The following is a 15,760-nucleotide window of genomic DNA, read 5'->3' on the forward strand; positions in this document are numbered from 1 at the left end:
CACGAACCCATGTCCCCTGCATCGGCAGGCGGACTCTCAACCACTGCGCCACCAGGGAAGCCCGATGCTAGACATTTTGCACGTGATTTTATTTGGTTCTTGTTATGGGCTGAATTGTGTCCCCCAAAATTGATATGTGGAAGCCCTAACCCCCAGTACCTCAGAATGTGACTATACTAGGAGATGGGGCCTTTAAAGAGGAGACTGAGTTAAAATGAGGCCATTAGGGTGGACCCTAATGCAACCTGAATGGTATCCTTATAACAAGAGGAAATTTGGACAGACAGGGAGACACCAGGGTTGCGTGGGCACAGAGGGACGACATGTGAAGAGGCAGCAAGGGGGTGGCCATTTGCAAGGCAAGGCCTCAGGAGAAACCCAACCTGCCAACACCATGATCTCAGACTTCTCACTTCCAGAATTGTAGGAAAATTAATTTCTGTTGTTTAAGCTACCCCGGCTGTGTGTTTTGTCTTGGCGGCCCTCGTGGACTAATACAATCCTCCCAACAATCTGAGGTGAGGAAGGCAGGAGGAAAAACACAAGGCTCTGTGAGTGCTGGTAGCTTGCTCAACTCCAGTGGCTGGTAGGGCAACCTGGGGAGAAACACGGAACTGACACCCAAAGCTCACCACCACCTAGATTGCAATCGTTAGGAAATCAGAGCTGGTTTCTTCCCATCCTTGAACAATCTGTACTCCTTTTTCTCAGTAAACGTTGAATTGATGTAAATAATTAGAGTAACAAGATTTCAGGATGCAGGAGAGACCTACTGTATTTATTTTTATAAATTTATTTATTTGTTTATTTTGGGCTGCATTGGGTCTTCGTTGCTGCACGTGGGCTTTCTCTAGTTGCGGCAAGAGGGGGCTACTCTTCATTGCGGTGCACGGGCTTCTCATAGCAGTGGCTTCTATTGTTGCAGGGCATGGGCTCTAGGCACGCGGGCTTCAGTAGTTGTGGCATGTGGGCTCAGTAGTTGTGGCTCGCAGGCTCTAGAGCACAGGCTCAGTAGTTGTGGTGCATGGGCTTGGCTGCTCCGTGGCATGTGGGATCTTCCCGGACCGCGGCTCAAACCAGTGTCTCCTGCACTGGCAGGCAGTTTCCTAACCACTGCGCCACCAGGGAAGTCCCGAGACCTACTTTAAATATTCAGCTATTTTCCAGGACAAAGTAATATCACTGATTTTTATAAACAGTGACTATTATCATAATAATTGATACCTTTGCCCATCCATTGTGCCCTAGGGGTGGTACCCAGACTTGCTCTCAAGCAGGTCTTATGGGACCTGCGCAATGAGTGCTTTCTTAGCCTAGATGTTCATTCATTCCACAAATAGTTATTGAGCACCTATGATAAAACCAAAAGTCAAATTAAAAAAAAATTTTCTCTCTGTAACAGGTTTAGCACCAGATCCTAGATCATGCTGACCTATGGCCCATTAGAACAAATAATTAAGGGAATCTTGCTGTTGTTCATTTGTTTTTTTAAGTCAGATTTTTTTTTTCATTCATTCTGGGCATCAAAGCAAAGTGGAGAAAAGAACCCAGAGGTAAGGACTTGCAGTTCAGAAACGGAGGATCCCTTTATTCTCTGGGGACCTCAGGGGTCAGAGACCTTCCTCTTGCCATGGTTGGATCCTGGGAGCTCGACAAATAGTGATTTTGGGGTAAATGTTGAACTGAACTAAATTTTGAATGATTCAACTGGTCAGTGTGGGGAGCAGCCACTCCCAGGGAAGTGACTAGATGTGCCTTGTGTGTGTGTGTGTGTGTGTGTGTGTGTGTGTGTGTGTGTGTGTGTGCGTGTGTGCGTGCGTGTGCGTGCGTGTGTGCGTGTGTGTGCGTGTGTGCGTGCGTGTGTGCGTGCGTGTGTGCGTGCGTGCGTGTGTGCGTGCGTGCGTGTGTGTGTGTGTGTGTGCCTTTTAAATTCGGCCTCACAAAAATTCAGGTGAGTTGGGCTGGCCTGAGAGAAACCATCAGCTTGGCCAAGTAAGGGAACCACTGAGTAAAACCAGAAAATGAGGCAGAGGAGACAATTCTGTGAAGAATCAAGTAGTGCTTTTGGGTTTGAGAGGCCAGTGCTTATCCGCACAGAGATATCCAGTGAGCAGCCAGGAGCCTGGAGGAAGAGATGTCAGACCACGACAACAAGGTGACCCTGAGGGCTCAGCCCGCTCCTCCATTGCCTCCTTGTCACCTCCTCACCAATCGACAGGCGTGCTGATCTTACCTTCTAAATATTTCTTGACTCTTTTCCTGCCTGCCTGCCTGCCGTGCACAACTCCAGGCCCTCGGCACCTCCTCCTTAGATCACTGCCTTCCATCAGCTCTCCCCTGACTCTCTCTGCCCCTTTAAATCCCCCCATCACACTGTCACCAGGGTCTTATCCGAAATGAAATTCCTAGGATCTCCCTTTCCTGTTTAAAGCCTGTCGCATGCCTGTCTCCCTCTCATTCTTCACCCCTGGGCACAAGTGTCCCCTCCTCCAGAATGTGGTCCCTGATGCCCCCGGATCAGCCGGGGGACCCCGTGCGCTTAGACCTCACGTGCATCCTGCCTGACCACACGGAGGCTTCGTTACCTAGGGGTAAGTGTTCCTCCCCCAGAGCCCGGGAGCCCCTCGGGCTGCAGCCAGACCTGGCATCGCTACCCTCAGCACCTCTCCCAGTGCCTGGGGCACACGGGTGTTGCACTCATCTTGGGAGAGAAGAAGGGAGGGGGAGAAAAAGCAAAGAGGGCCGGATACTAATCTTGAAAACTGTCTGCGTGTGGTGGAGGGTTAGTCACAGTTCCCGCGTCCTACCTGAGGGAGCTCAGCTTGCTGCAGAGGCAGGAGAACTTGGGGCTAACTCCTGGCCTGGCCTCCTCCTAGCTCTTTGGCCTTTGTCAGGCTGCCTAACCTCTGTGGGCCTCAGTTTTCTCTTCTAAATAAAGGGGTAGGACCAGATGGAACTCCACAGTCCCTTCAGCTCTGAATCAAAGGGCACCAAGTGTCACCAGCCACAGGAGCCTTGGCCCCATCTCAGCACCCAGCAACTTACCACCCAGAACCTCCTGCATCTGCCCTGCACCCTCCTGCCTGGTCTCCTGACCTCCCTCTCCCCAAGCTGCAGGGAGCCCATGGCAGCGTCATTAGAAAGCAGTGACAGTCACAGCCTTGCCCATGGACCCCACCAACAGCTTTCACGGGGCATTAAAGTCATGTGGCTTCTCTTCAGAGTTGAACCAGCTGTTGTCACGGGCTGGGCTTCCCTTCTCATAAACTGCTGAAGCCCAGATGGCCATGTCTTTGGATCTTCTTTATTGTCTTCCTTTAAACCTCATTAAATTCCTCTTTCTACCTGCTGCTGGAGAGGAGTCTGCCAGGGCTTGGGGAAGCACAGCCCTCCTCCCACAGGTAGCCCCTCCTCCCCACCTAACTGGGCAACAGCCTCTGTGAATAAGGAATCGCTGGCGGGCTCAGGCTGGGCATCGTGTGCCACTGTGGTGTCCTTGGGCCCTGCGCCGCTGTGGAGAGATGGGGTGAAGGACACAGCCTCTCCCCCCAACATTCCTCACAGTCTAGTCGGAAACACAGGTAAGAAGTAGCTACTGAGAAGGATGGAGATAAATGACAGGAGAACACATCCCACTCCTTCATAAATTCTATTTTGTTATCTCCCGATAGAATCTAAGCTCCACAAGGGCAAGGACCTTGTCTTACTCACCACTGGATTTCCTGCACCTAACACTGCAACTGCCACATAGCAGACCTTCAAGAAATATCTGCTGGTTGAATGAACGAGCATCATGTTCCTTGCCATATCCCCAGCTCCCAGCACAGCACTTAGTTCGGTAAGTGCTTGATAAAAGAACAAATCAATGAGGGAGTGGTAGAGCAGGGCTTTAAAGGGTGAATAAGAGTTAACCAAAACAAGGACATAAAAAGAAAGGGGCAGGAGATTCCAAGGGCAGGAAGGATAACATTTACAAAGGCAAGTTCAAATGTGCAGTTTTCATGGAACAGCAGCTTGTTGGAAGTAATCCAACATTTGACCTGAAAATAAATTTAACTAAAATTTTGCAGAAGAATAGCAGAAGACCACCTAGGTGTTCTTTTTTTTAAAAATGTTGAGCGTTCGGGGAACTTCCATAAACTGCCGTATGACGCAGGGGAGTGTTGTACAGCCGTTACCACGATTAAGATGGCCATTTTTTGTGTGTTTCTGAATAATACATAAAGTGAGAGCAGGATTCAGTAAAGCCTGTACATCACGACTGCCTTGTAGCCAAAGCAACAGTTGCATTTGGCTGCTGGACATTGTAACTTTTCAACATGTTTATATATTTCAATATATTGTCTTGTCAATGTTTTTAAAGAGACAAAAGGGGGGGTGTAATAAACTGTAAAGGCCCACAGACTCCTCCTAGTGCCAAGTCCCAGGGAACACATTCCAGGTGAGAAAAGGGATTCTATTTACATTGCTTTCCCTTCTACCACCAACTTATCAGCTGTAGATCATTAAAAAGTCACAGGGCCATTGTGTTTCTATTATATCGATCACAACTTTTTTTGTTTGCAAGTGACAGAAACTTAATTCAAACTAGCTCAAGCAAAAGAACTAGCAAATGCAGGAGCAGGTTCTTTCTATGCTTCTGTGTGTGTGTGTGTGTGTGTGTGTGTGTGTGTATCTGTCTATATCTATCATCATTTATCTAGAGTCTGTCTATCTAGGGTTTTCTTCCTTCAAGAATAGCCTCATTTTCTCCTACTGTAAATAGCTTCCTCTTTGCAGTCAAGGAAGCATGCTTCTTTGGATCCATCCACATAAAAATCCCGGGAAAAGCCTTTGATGAGTTCTGCTTGGATCACATGCCCACTCCAGACCAATCCCTGTGACTAGTGACCAACCCGGGTCAAGTGTCCTCCCATGATGAACAGCACCTTGACTGACAGATCCAGGAAAAGAAGAGAAGTGTTCTCCCAAAGGAAGAGATGCTGAGGAAAATCAAACTACACGTCACCCCACGGCAGCCTTGCAGGTGTCCCAGGCAGCCAGGTGCCATGTGTGGGTGGACACGCTGACATCATATCCTCATTCAGCGTAGGAGAAGGTAAACTTTGCATACTCATTTTTCATTTCTTACTGTAACCTCTTTTCTGGGTCTCAATTTCTTCACCCGTAAAGTGTGTATGTTGGGCTAAATTCACCTTTAAAAGTTCGTTGCAAATATGACCTTCTAGTACTTCTGAGATATTTACGCTTAGAGTCTTGCTAACATCTGAATAATGGAAATGACTGTTTCCTTGGTTGATTAATTCATGAGGCAGTTTTGAATATTTTAACTTTGTTGTTGTCAGTCATTTTTTTAAAAAAAACTTAATCTGTTATTCTGCAAAGAAATCTAATCTTCTTCCCAAAGAGCATTTTTCAGTCTCATTCAGAATCTCGATTATTCGGATCATCATCTTTGAAAGAATGAGATATTTGGGGGTGAAGTACTTTAGATCCATCCCGATTTTTAATTCTTAGCCCCAAACATTTTATTATTTCTAATCTATCCTGGAAGCTGCAGGAAGGGAAATCATTGCTCCCTTAGATTGTCTGGAGCCCCCTTGACCTTGGTAGAGAATAGTACTCCAGGAGGGGAGGTCTCTGAGCCTGAAACAGTGGCTGTGTTATAGTTACTGAGTATCCATCATGTGCTTACGAAGTGCAAGGAAATCGAAATCGCTGATGCATCAGCCCTTCACAGTGGCGTGGGACTCTGTGCCTCTTCCAAGCCTATAGATCTGCCCTACTCCCACCCCCACCAAACCTGGGCCAGAGCAGGACAGGTGGAGAAAAGAGGGCCCAAAGAAGGAAAATGACTTACGGTCAAGCGCTAGATGGTAAAACTTGAAATTAAAACCCAAGTCTTCTGACTTCCTCTCTAGTTCTCCTTCAACATGATCCTACTCTGTCTCACCTTCACCTCCAGCCACATTCAGAGCCTCCTTCTCCAAGACTTAAAACCAAGCCCAACCCTTCCTCACCCTCAGCTCCCAAGACCTGCTTAGTAGCGCCGCAACCCTGACCGCCTGCCATGCTGGGCCTTTCAGCCTTGCCTCCCACAAACATCTTGAGTGGGCAGAGTCACTTCCAGGCATCTGTTGTGTTTGCAGAGAAAGCCCTTTCCTTAACCCAAGCCTAATAATCCAAAGTCTCACTCCCCGAGGGATCTTCTAACAGCCAAGCCTTTGTTTAATTGTGGAGCCCGCCCCCACCCCAAAGTGTGTCTCGGCTCTGTCTGAGGCTCCCCACCTACAGTCCCACTTCCTTGCATACAATGGAAGACCTGTGGCTTTCTTTCACAACCCTGAGGATGTGACAGCGGATGCTGGGGCCCGCCTGCCAGCCCCTGAGGCTGCGGAAGCTTCCGCTGGCTGGCTGGGGTGACAGGCAAGGTCAGCATCTGGGTCGATCCCGGACCACAGGGGCTGCCACCTGTTTGGTGTTTCCTAGATCACTGGCTCAGGGAAGGGGTGACCTGACTTCTCCCAGAACCTCCCCCTCACATCCAGCAGAACCTTATTCCTCAAAGATCACAGCTTTCTTCAATGGGCTTGAGTGGCCAAAACCTGATATAGCAACAGAAACTTTCCAACTTGAGAAGAACCCCCAATTGTCCTCCCATTCATTCTTCCGAAGAGACTAGTACAAACTATAGCTAACTGTCCATTTCATAATTTATTTTTTCTTTCATAAAAATATTTATTGGACTCACTGGATTCTTGGCAAATTAATGAAGCTAACATGCTTTTTCAGAACCTTCATTTTCCTCACGTCTCAAAGCCCATCATAAATGTTCCCTCATCCAGGAAGGCTCTCCTAGAGTTTCTATTTTAATTCAATTTCATAGGACATAGAACCCTCAAGGGTTTGCTGTTCACCGCTGACTCCTCCACTCAGGCCTTGCCTTGGTGACTGGTACTGCAGCTAACTCTGTTATCACTAGACTAGACTTGGACGGAAACATCCAGAAGCAGAGTTTCTAATTCTCTGCTCCTCATGCAGACGCCCCCAACCCATCAGCCTTTTGAAGCCCATTCCTTCCCACAGGACATCTATACCCTCAGTCACAGAGTACTTCGCCGAGAAACCCAGTCTGTCTTTGTCCTGCTGACTCTGGCCTTCTGAACGTGATAACCAGATTAGTCTTAACGAAACACCGTGATGGTGCCTTGCACTGACTCAGAAGCATGCATTAGTTTTCTACTGTTCATAGAATTTTTTCAGTTGTTCATCAAGGATTTGTTGAGCACCTACTATACTAATTACTCTGCAAGACCCTGGGGATATAAAAGTGAGCAAAATATAATTGCAGTCTAGATGGGAAGACAAAAATAGGCAAGGAAAACAATAAGTACAATTGGTGCTGTGCCAGGCACACAGAATAGGAGCACCTAGGCTGGCCTAGGAGGGCTTTGTCAGGCAAGATGGAGGTAAGACAGATAACCTGAATAAAACCTCCCTCACCTGCGTTCTGTGTCCTTCCATCCTCCAAGCTGTCCCCACTAAGAGTGTCTGCTCTGAGTATGCCACCCTGCCACCAACTTAAACACGTTGGCCCCCCTGCCTTCCTCCTTCTTCCTGTAGTCTAAATGGTTTCTCCTGGTGTGGAACTTAAATCTACAACTAAATGGTGAATTCCAGCAGAGCAGGTCAGGCAGTCTTTGAGCCAAGTTCAGCTCCATGGTCTGCAGAGGACTGGTTTAAGTGCTTGGAGTAAGTACTCTGGCAGAGACGGTCAGTGTTACAGCCAGGCGATGGTTGCCCAGCTAAAGATGACATTTCCCCACCAATCAGAGGGCAGGTAAAAGTGGAGGTGCACCGCTTCCGGGTCTGGACCTTCATTATGCTGCTCGTGCTGTCCTCCACGCCCTCATCCCTCTTCTCCTGGCTGACAGCCACATGTGGCTGTGGCCCTGCCTTGATCATGACCTGCAAAAGAAATCAACATCCTGGTCCTTAAGCCGTTGTATTGTTGGCTCTCTTTGTTGGAGGCTTACCACGCCTAATACAATTTCCAGCACGCCGGCTTTCTAGCTTCCACTGCAAGCATGGAAAATCTAGCAACACTATGCCTGCAATCTTGCAGGGCCACAGTCAGCAGGCCATGAGCCCCAGCCAGGCACAGACCCCACGGTGCCCAGTGAGGCTGAGAGCTGGTGCCCCTGCCATGGCCCTTGAGCTCTTGCTTTTCTGCCCCTTTACTCTTCCCCATGAACTGCCTGATTCTCCCAGGCACATTTGCAGAAGCATTTGAGCCTCAGAGCAGAACATGATTCAGAGAGTCCTGTGGCTGATGATCCATTTGCCTGGCTCTTCCCTCAGGAGTTTGTCCTGTTTTAAAATCTAAACCAGTTATCTCACCCCTGTTTTAGGACCTGGATCAGACCCAATGCCTCCCCCACAACAAATATTCTATAATATCCCCTTTATGCTCCTTAAATTAAATTAATATTATCCACCTACATACGATTCTAAAAATCAGTATAATGCCCTAATGAAATGTAAAGGCAAAATAAAACCAAAGTCACTTAGGATAACATCAGATGTGTTTCAATACGTAAAGGTTGGGTGCGACTGCGTCAGGAGCCAGCAGGAAGTAGTCAGATCCTCCTGTGCGGAAATCTGACAGCTGCAGACGCAGACCGGCACAGGCATGTGGTTTTGGTAGCAAATACCACAAGTGTCATTGCCATCAGGGATCTGATTCTTCCAAAAGATGATCAACTCTTGGTAAAGCCCCAAACAAAAGTCTGTCTTTCTTGATTTTCCACAACCGTTAAAACAGGAAACAAATACTCTTTATGCTGATGAGTGAAATGGAGTTCAGGTTTACTCTCAGACCATTCCAAACACATCCTCTGCTGAGAATACACAGAGCGGTCCCAAGTAGTCATGCAGGGCAGGGGCAGTTCTTGGTTGGGGACACCAGCCAGAGCGTTTCAGCCTGTCCAGCATCTCTGCCCTATCCCACTAAATAGTAAGATCATCCCAGGCCACTGTTAAGACAGCCAGACACACTCGGGCATTTCCAAAGGTCCCCTTCCAGCAATTCTTTCCCCATGAGAACCGCTGCTTCAAACCCAGCGATGCACGGAGAGGCGACGGCGATGTCGAAGCAAATATGAACATGAATCGATGCATCGCCTCATCTTGATTTTCTGTGACTCTCTGGACTTGGTAGGCTTGTGTTCAGCAAAGCCGTGGGCGATGGTCAGAAAGGACTGTGCTGGGGCCCGCGGTGAGTGCGCTGCTTTTCCCTCTTTGAGTCGGGAGAGGAGGAGGAAGTGGCCGCTTTTTCTCCCTGCTCCCCTGGAAGCGCGGCAAGACAAGCTCTCCCTCCTCGTTTCTGTGTTGAAAAAGGAGGTATAGATAAAGCGAGAGTCCGAACCTGAATGAAATTCAGTTCTCCCATCCCTCTCATCTCCTGCCTATTAACAGCCTCTTGGAACGAGTCACATTTGAGACGTTTATTCACCACCTCTGAGAGCGCGTCCACCTAAAATAGTTCCCGGGCCATTTTTCTCGGCTGCTGTGATTCTGTGCAGCCCAGAGGGTGTACTTCTTCTCAGGACCCTCCTTGGTCCTCAGATCCAATCCCCTCTGAGCAAAGGCCTCACTTTCCTCATCTCGTGCCATTCCACCACCTCATTTCCTCCTCTGTCCAAAACCATCTTTAACTGTCTGATGGGGAAGGATCTGACCTGACAGGACGATTAAATATTAATACCGTGATTGAAGAGTCTGTGTGCAAATCAATTAAAAATAGGACATGTGGAGCTGAGACGTTTTCAATCTATTTTTTTCTTTCTGTCAGGAAAGCTGTGGAACTCAGACCCCGGTGCCCTGGGGCTGGGATGGATCCCAGAGAGCATCCACACCTTCTGCCAGTTGGGTACCCGGTCACCACCCTCCTCGGTTGGGGCAGGTGCAGGGGCTGATGTGGCCTTTCTCCTGCCAGGAAGACGAGCAGGGACTTGAGCACAGATCACCCCCTCCATCAATCTCCTCCAGGTCAAGTTGCCGCCCTCTCTGGCTCCCATCCCGTGCCAGCTTTCATCAGATGTTTGTCATTATTTGTTAGTTTTGTTTACACCTTGTTCTAGAATGTGAGGGAATTCATTAAGGGCAGGAAGTGTCCTCTTCATCTTTCCATGCAGATCCCCCCCGAGTCCCTGGAATCTGGTGCACAACTAATAATTGTTTGTGAAAAGAATCAGGAGGGCAGAAATCTGCCACTTTGTTACTACTTCCTGTTTCCAGCGGTAAATCTGTTGAATAACAATTAAAAGCTCAATTCTTCTACTTTCTTCCAAGTCGACTTGAGGTGGCATATGAGTGACAATATAGCGTACTCTGAGAAAGTCCAGAACAAATGAGGATTTATTTCTGTAAAAAAGAAGAGAGGACAGCTGCTTCCAAACCCCTGACACAATGTGGTTCTTAGGTAGATGGACCCCAAAATAAATTCATCGCCAAATAAGATCAGAAAAGGCATCAAGAACCATTGCAAAATAAAGGCTCTGGGACATTCTGTGGTCAAGAAAGCCACTTAACATCCTTTAATTTGGCATTTCCCAAATTTTTTTTTGTGGAAATGTGTTAACATCCTGTAGAACCAGGCAAAGGCTGGCCCAGTAGATCTCTAAGTTCCCTTTCAGCTCAAGTATCCCATAGTTTTAGGTCTTTAAAAGGCAACAGTAGGAACAAGGAATTTGAAGTCAGAACACTTAAGCTTGATTTCAAGCACTGCCTCTCATTAACTGAAAAACCTGGATAAAGTCAGTCTCTCAGAACCTCAGTCTTCTTATCTGTGAAATGGGGATAATGATGGTCTCTGTACCATTATGCTGCTTTGAGGATCACATTAGGTAACTAATGTATGCTAAAGCAATTTATAAACTGGACATGGCAGATATACATCAGCTATTACTATTATAAATTAAAACGAAACAGAACTAGAAGTTGAACCTGAACAATTTCTTGTCACCTAGTTACCTGCTGGAAACTGGTTTCCCACAGCCCTGACTGCTCTTAATACTTCAGAGTAAAGACACATATTTTTTTTAATGGAGCAAATCCCTTGAATTCTTTCTTTTTCTTTTTCAGATCAATACTCTCAACATCACTTCAATTTAGTACTTGTGCCAGGAAAGGAAAGAAATTAAAAACAAACAAAGATTTGTTCTTCTATGCAGTGACCCTCCAGTTGAGTGAGTTTGGGGCTTTTCATTCAATGCCAAATGCTGGTGGTCAAATTAAAAACAGAGTACAAGACAAAGAAGACACTGATGGAGAAGAAATTCATTGCAGAGAACCAAATTCCACTACAGCAAATTCAATACAGACAGTCCTAAGACACAGTTCTTCAGTGGGAAAAAATTGTCCTGCTACATTCAGAACAGCTCTCTTCCCGGGTAGAAGGAATGTTGCTTTTTTACACTTCGTGCTGGTACCTGGTGAGAGTCATCCTGGCCCAGACAACACTTTCCTGTCTTCTGCACATAATAAATAGTATAAATTTATGCCATGAAAAATAAATCACATTCCAAATTCTTCCACCTTGTTTGTTTATTTTCCTTCTTGGTCTTTACTCAAAACATGACTCTTGGCCAATTCAAACCTATTTGTGCCATGTGTTTAGTTTTTAAAGAATTGTTTCTTTAATGATACAATGAAGTTGAAGGTCCAATATTGAGTCTGCATGATGCAACTTTCTAACTGATTTTTTTCTGTGAGAATATTTCAGATTCTGATTGAATCATTGACTTAACACTGAAGGATATTCTCGGACAGGCTGGTTCTCAGCAGCAACTGGAATTCCTCAGAGAAAACGTTAAGATTGTTAAGAAATGAAGTAGCTCTCCTCCCAGGGCAAGATGTGGCCCTGCAGGTACAAAATGATGACATCAGGATTGAGAAAAAATGGTTTCCTGCATTTTATTTGATTTATGGGGTAAAATCAAAAGCCCAGGTTCTGCATTTCTAAAATGTTCTGGTGGATGAAATTCTGCTCATAACTTTTTTTTCTTTCAGTTTTATGAAAAATGTGATGCATTAGCACAGGGAAGAAAATGTAACCTCTCAATATTGCTGAAACCCAGGAAGGTTTCATTCAGCAGTACCTGTTTGTGTGAACTGGGACAAATCTCTCCAAAACAGAAAAGTTCCACTGGTAAACTGTTAAGAAATGAATTCTCTGAAAAAAACTTCAAGGATATTCTGCTGTTTCATCACTTGCTGATTTTCCCCCATTGAATTTCGTATCCTATTTTTAAACTGTTTCACCTTAAGATGACAAAGCAGAGCTTTGAAAATAATATGAAGTCCATTATTTTAATTTCTTATTAAAGTAACTTGTCTCTTAATTCGCATTAGATTCAAAAAAGAATGCTGGTGTGTATGCTTAGTCCTTTATGATTATTTTCCAGTCAATTCTAATGATTTTATAATATAATTTTTATTTTCCCATTTTTCAAACAAGGAACCTCATTTTTTGAGAGTTTAACCCTTTAGCCCAAAGATGTGCGGTAACAACAGCCTTGGTATTGAACCCAGTGCTGTCTGATTCTACAGCCTATGTCCCCCCTCTGTACCTCATGCTGACTTTCTCACAGCTAACAATACATCGAATTCTGGAATAGAAAGGAACCTCAGAGATCATTTGCAGAAAACTCCATTTTATGTGAGGCATTGGAGCCCAGAGACATGAAATGATTTGCTCAAATTCACATAGTTATTTACGTGATAAGAGCCATCACTTCTCAGCACCTTCTGACTTTTCTTTCAGAATTTTTCTTGCACAGTAAGCACTCAGTGTGAGCTTTCGTTGGGATTTCCCTTCCCAAATGAAACTAGCTTTATTGTATTATATTATATACATATATATAATACATATATATACACACACACACACAAATGATAAAAACAGCATTCATGCTTGAGGATCTGTTTCTACACATAACATTTCTGATGCCAAATGTGTGGGTTTTCCACACCAAGCAATTCTCCGGTTCTCTGTGGAGACCAACAAGGTATCCTCCAATTTAATTCAATTCTGACACTAACTTCCTGGAGTGAGTGCAGACCCCAGAGGTCAAGGGCTCAGTCCCACCAGACTCCCCCCATACCACTGCTTCAAATGCTAATCACAACTAGTAGGTCCCTCGGTTACCCGCACTTCTATCTGACTTGGCTACAAATCACAGGTTCCCATGACCCCTTCCTCCTCAGGTTTGAAAAATTTGCCGGTAATAAAAGGCTCTCAGAACTCAGGGGAACAGTTTACTTACTATTGCCAGTTTATTACAAGGCTATTATAAAGGATACAAATGAACATCCAGATGAAGAGATACATAGGGCAAGGTCTGGAAGGGTCCAGAACACAGGAGCTTCTTCTGACCCTACAGAGTTTGGGGTGTATCACCCTCCTGGCATATGGATGCTTCTCCAACCCAGAAGCTCTCTGAACCCCATTTTCTTTGGCCGTGCCGCACGGCTTGTGGGATCTTAGTTCCCCGACCGCGGATTGAACCCGGGCCCCAGCAGTGAAAGCCAAGGCTTAACCACTGGACCTCCAGGGAATTCCCCTGGATCCCATTGTTTAGGATTTTTATGGAGGTTGTATTACTTATGCACAATTGATTAAATCATTGGCAACTGGTGATTAACTCAATTCCCAGCCCCTGTCTCCTCCTAGGAGGTTAGAGGTGAGCCAGTGATCTGTGAATCCTTCCAGCACACAGACCCTATGCCTCTGATCCTTGTGACATGTTGGAAGAGAGCTTGCTGTGTGCATCCATTCTTCGTCTCCTTCTCACAGCCTTCTCCTTGTGCAAGGATTTCTCTCCAACTGTGAGCTTCTTATTCACTTACGCTAATAGGTCCTTGTCACTCCATTTGATAAGTGTCCCCAGCTCCTGTACTTTAATCCTCTAATCCAGTTATTTCTGTTTTAGGAGCATAAAAAAAACTCTTCTGGTTTGCCCTTTTGGTTCCCCATTGCTTATGCTTCCCTATTCCTCCTTCCAGTTAAAGCAAGAGAAATCAGACCAGGATCTCAGCTCATGTTAATCCCTTTCCATTTTTGCAAAATCGACTAATGCTGCACGAGCCCTCAGAAGCATTTTCTTCAGGGCTCCACCACTTTGAGAAGCAGCAAAGCTTGTCTTTGTGTTGTCCCAACTAGTGGTGTGCTGCTAAAATACATACATATGGAAAGAAACAAACAAATAACCCTGGTTTATAGCTTTTGCTGATTTCCAATTTCTGTGGTGTAAATACTCCCCTCGTGACAGATTTCAAGCAACCAATGGTTTTATAACCTTTACCACCAGCCTGAAAATTTCCTGAGTATTTAACAATTGGCTTTTGAGAGCATATAAGAGCTGGCTCCAGCACATCACTGGCAGGGCTGCCCTCCAATTCTCCAGGGCACCCCAGTGAATGCCCACCTTGTTCTCCTTGCATTGTCATTGACTGACACAATTCTATCATTACTGAGCACTCACCATGGCCCACACTCTCCTGGGGACATTGCATACCTGATCTCATTTAGTCCTCACAAAATCAACTATCCCTAGCTCCACTTCATATGTCATGGTTACTGCTGGGGGAATATCACCCTCCACTTGGCCTGAGTGAGAAGTAAAACATAGGACACTACACCTGTTGGGTAAAGCAACACACCCCTCTCAGAAATATATTTTTTAACACAATGAGTTCTTTTAAGCCTAATGTTTTTCCATTGCAAAAGTAATGAGCCACTTTTTAAAGAAAATTGGAAAGCAACTATTCATTCTCATATATTTTAAGAATTATTTGGTGTCATGGTGGTGTCATGACACATTGCATTTTAAGTGTGGGATATAGTACAGTAGCATGCAATATGATACCAATTCTGTAAAAAAATATATGTATATAATATAAATATAATATATATAATATATATAATATAATATTAATATAATATAATAATATATTATATTATATATTATTAATATAATATAAATATAATATAAATATAAATATATATATAAATATATATAATATTATATATATATAAACGAAATACCAGAAATAAAGAAAAAAGAAAAAATGTCTTAACAGAAGTCATCTCTGAATAGTGGGAAGTAAAGATTTTTCTTATTTTCTTTTTTACCGTTTCTGTATTTTCCATAATTAATGCATCAACGTGTATTACAATTTTAATGAGAAAAATATAATACATATGATTTTAATTTGGACAATATAAAAATGAAATGAATTGAGACAATTGTTCTCTTCTGACTTGAAAATCTTTCCATTCTGATTTAAGGTAATGTTTTTGCAAGAGATTTAATTTAAAAGAAATAGCACCAATGAGCACGGGCTCTGTAGTTCTCTGCCCAGGGAGGTATCGGGAACTCTCCCTCGCCCTTAACCCTCAAGGAACTCTCCCATGTGCCTTTTTATATTATCTCTAATTTTCACAAAAACCCTGAAAGATGAATATGGTTAATCCCATGTTAGAAATGATGAAACTAAGAAACTCATTCTCCATGAGGACAGGTGTTGTCTCAAATATCATGTCGCCACAGAAAGCATCTTTGTATGGGAGGCCTAATGGTCAAGAGCATGGCCTTCCACCAGGCAGCATCAAGTTCTAGGCCCAGCACTGGTACTCTAGGGTACATCTCCATGGGCAAGATGTTGAACTAAGCTTCCGTTTCTCATAAAATAAAGA

The 15,760-nt window shown here is 44.8% G+C and overlaps 1 long non-coding RNA gene across 1 annotated transcript; it reads left to right on the forward strand.

Annotated features, from left to right (window-relative positions):
* Positions 1 to 1,843: 1,843 nt before the first annotated feature.
* LOC102985676 (uncharacterized) lies at positions 1,844 to 11,572 on the forward strand. Its single transcript, XR_003679381.2, has 5 exons — positions 1,844 to 3,581; positions 3,672 to 3,838; positions 4,780 to 5,098; positions 9,854 to 10,050; positions 11,146 to 11,572. It is a non-coding gene; the product is annotated as an uncharacterized lncRNA (long non-coding RNA).
* Positions 11,573 to 15,760: the final 4,188 nt, after the last annotated feature.

This window comes from Physeter macrocephalus, chromosome 4 (genome assembly GCF_002837175.3).
Source record: "Physeter macrocephalus isolate SW-GA chromosome 4, ASM283717v5, whole genome shotgun sequence".
Taxonomy (NCBI): Eukaryota; Metazoa; Chordata; class Mammalia; order Artiodactyla; family Physeteridae; genus Physeter; species Physeter macrocephalus.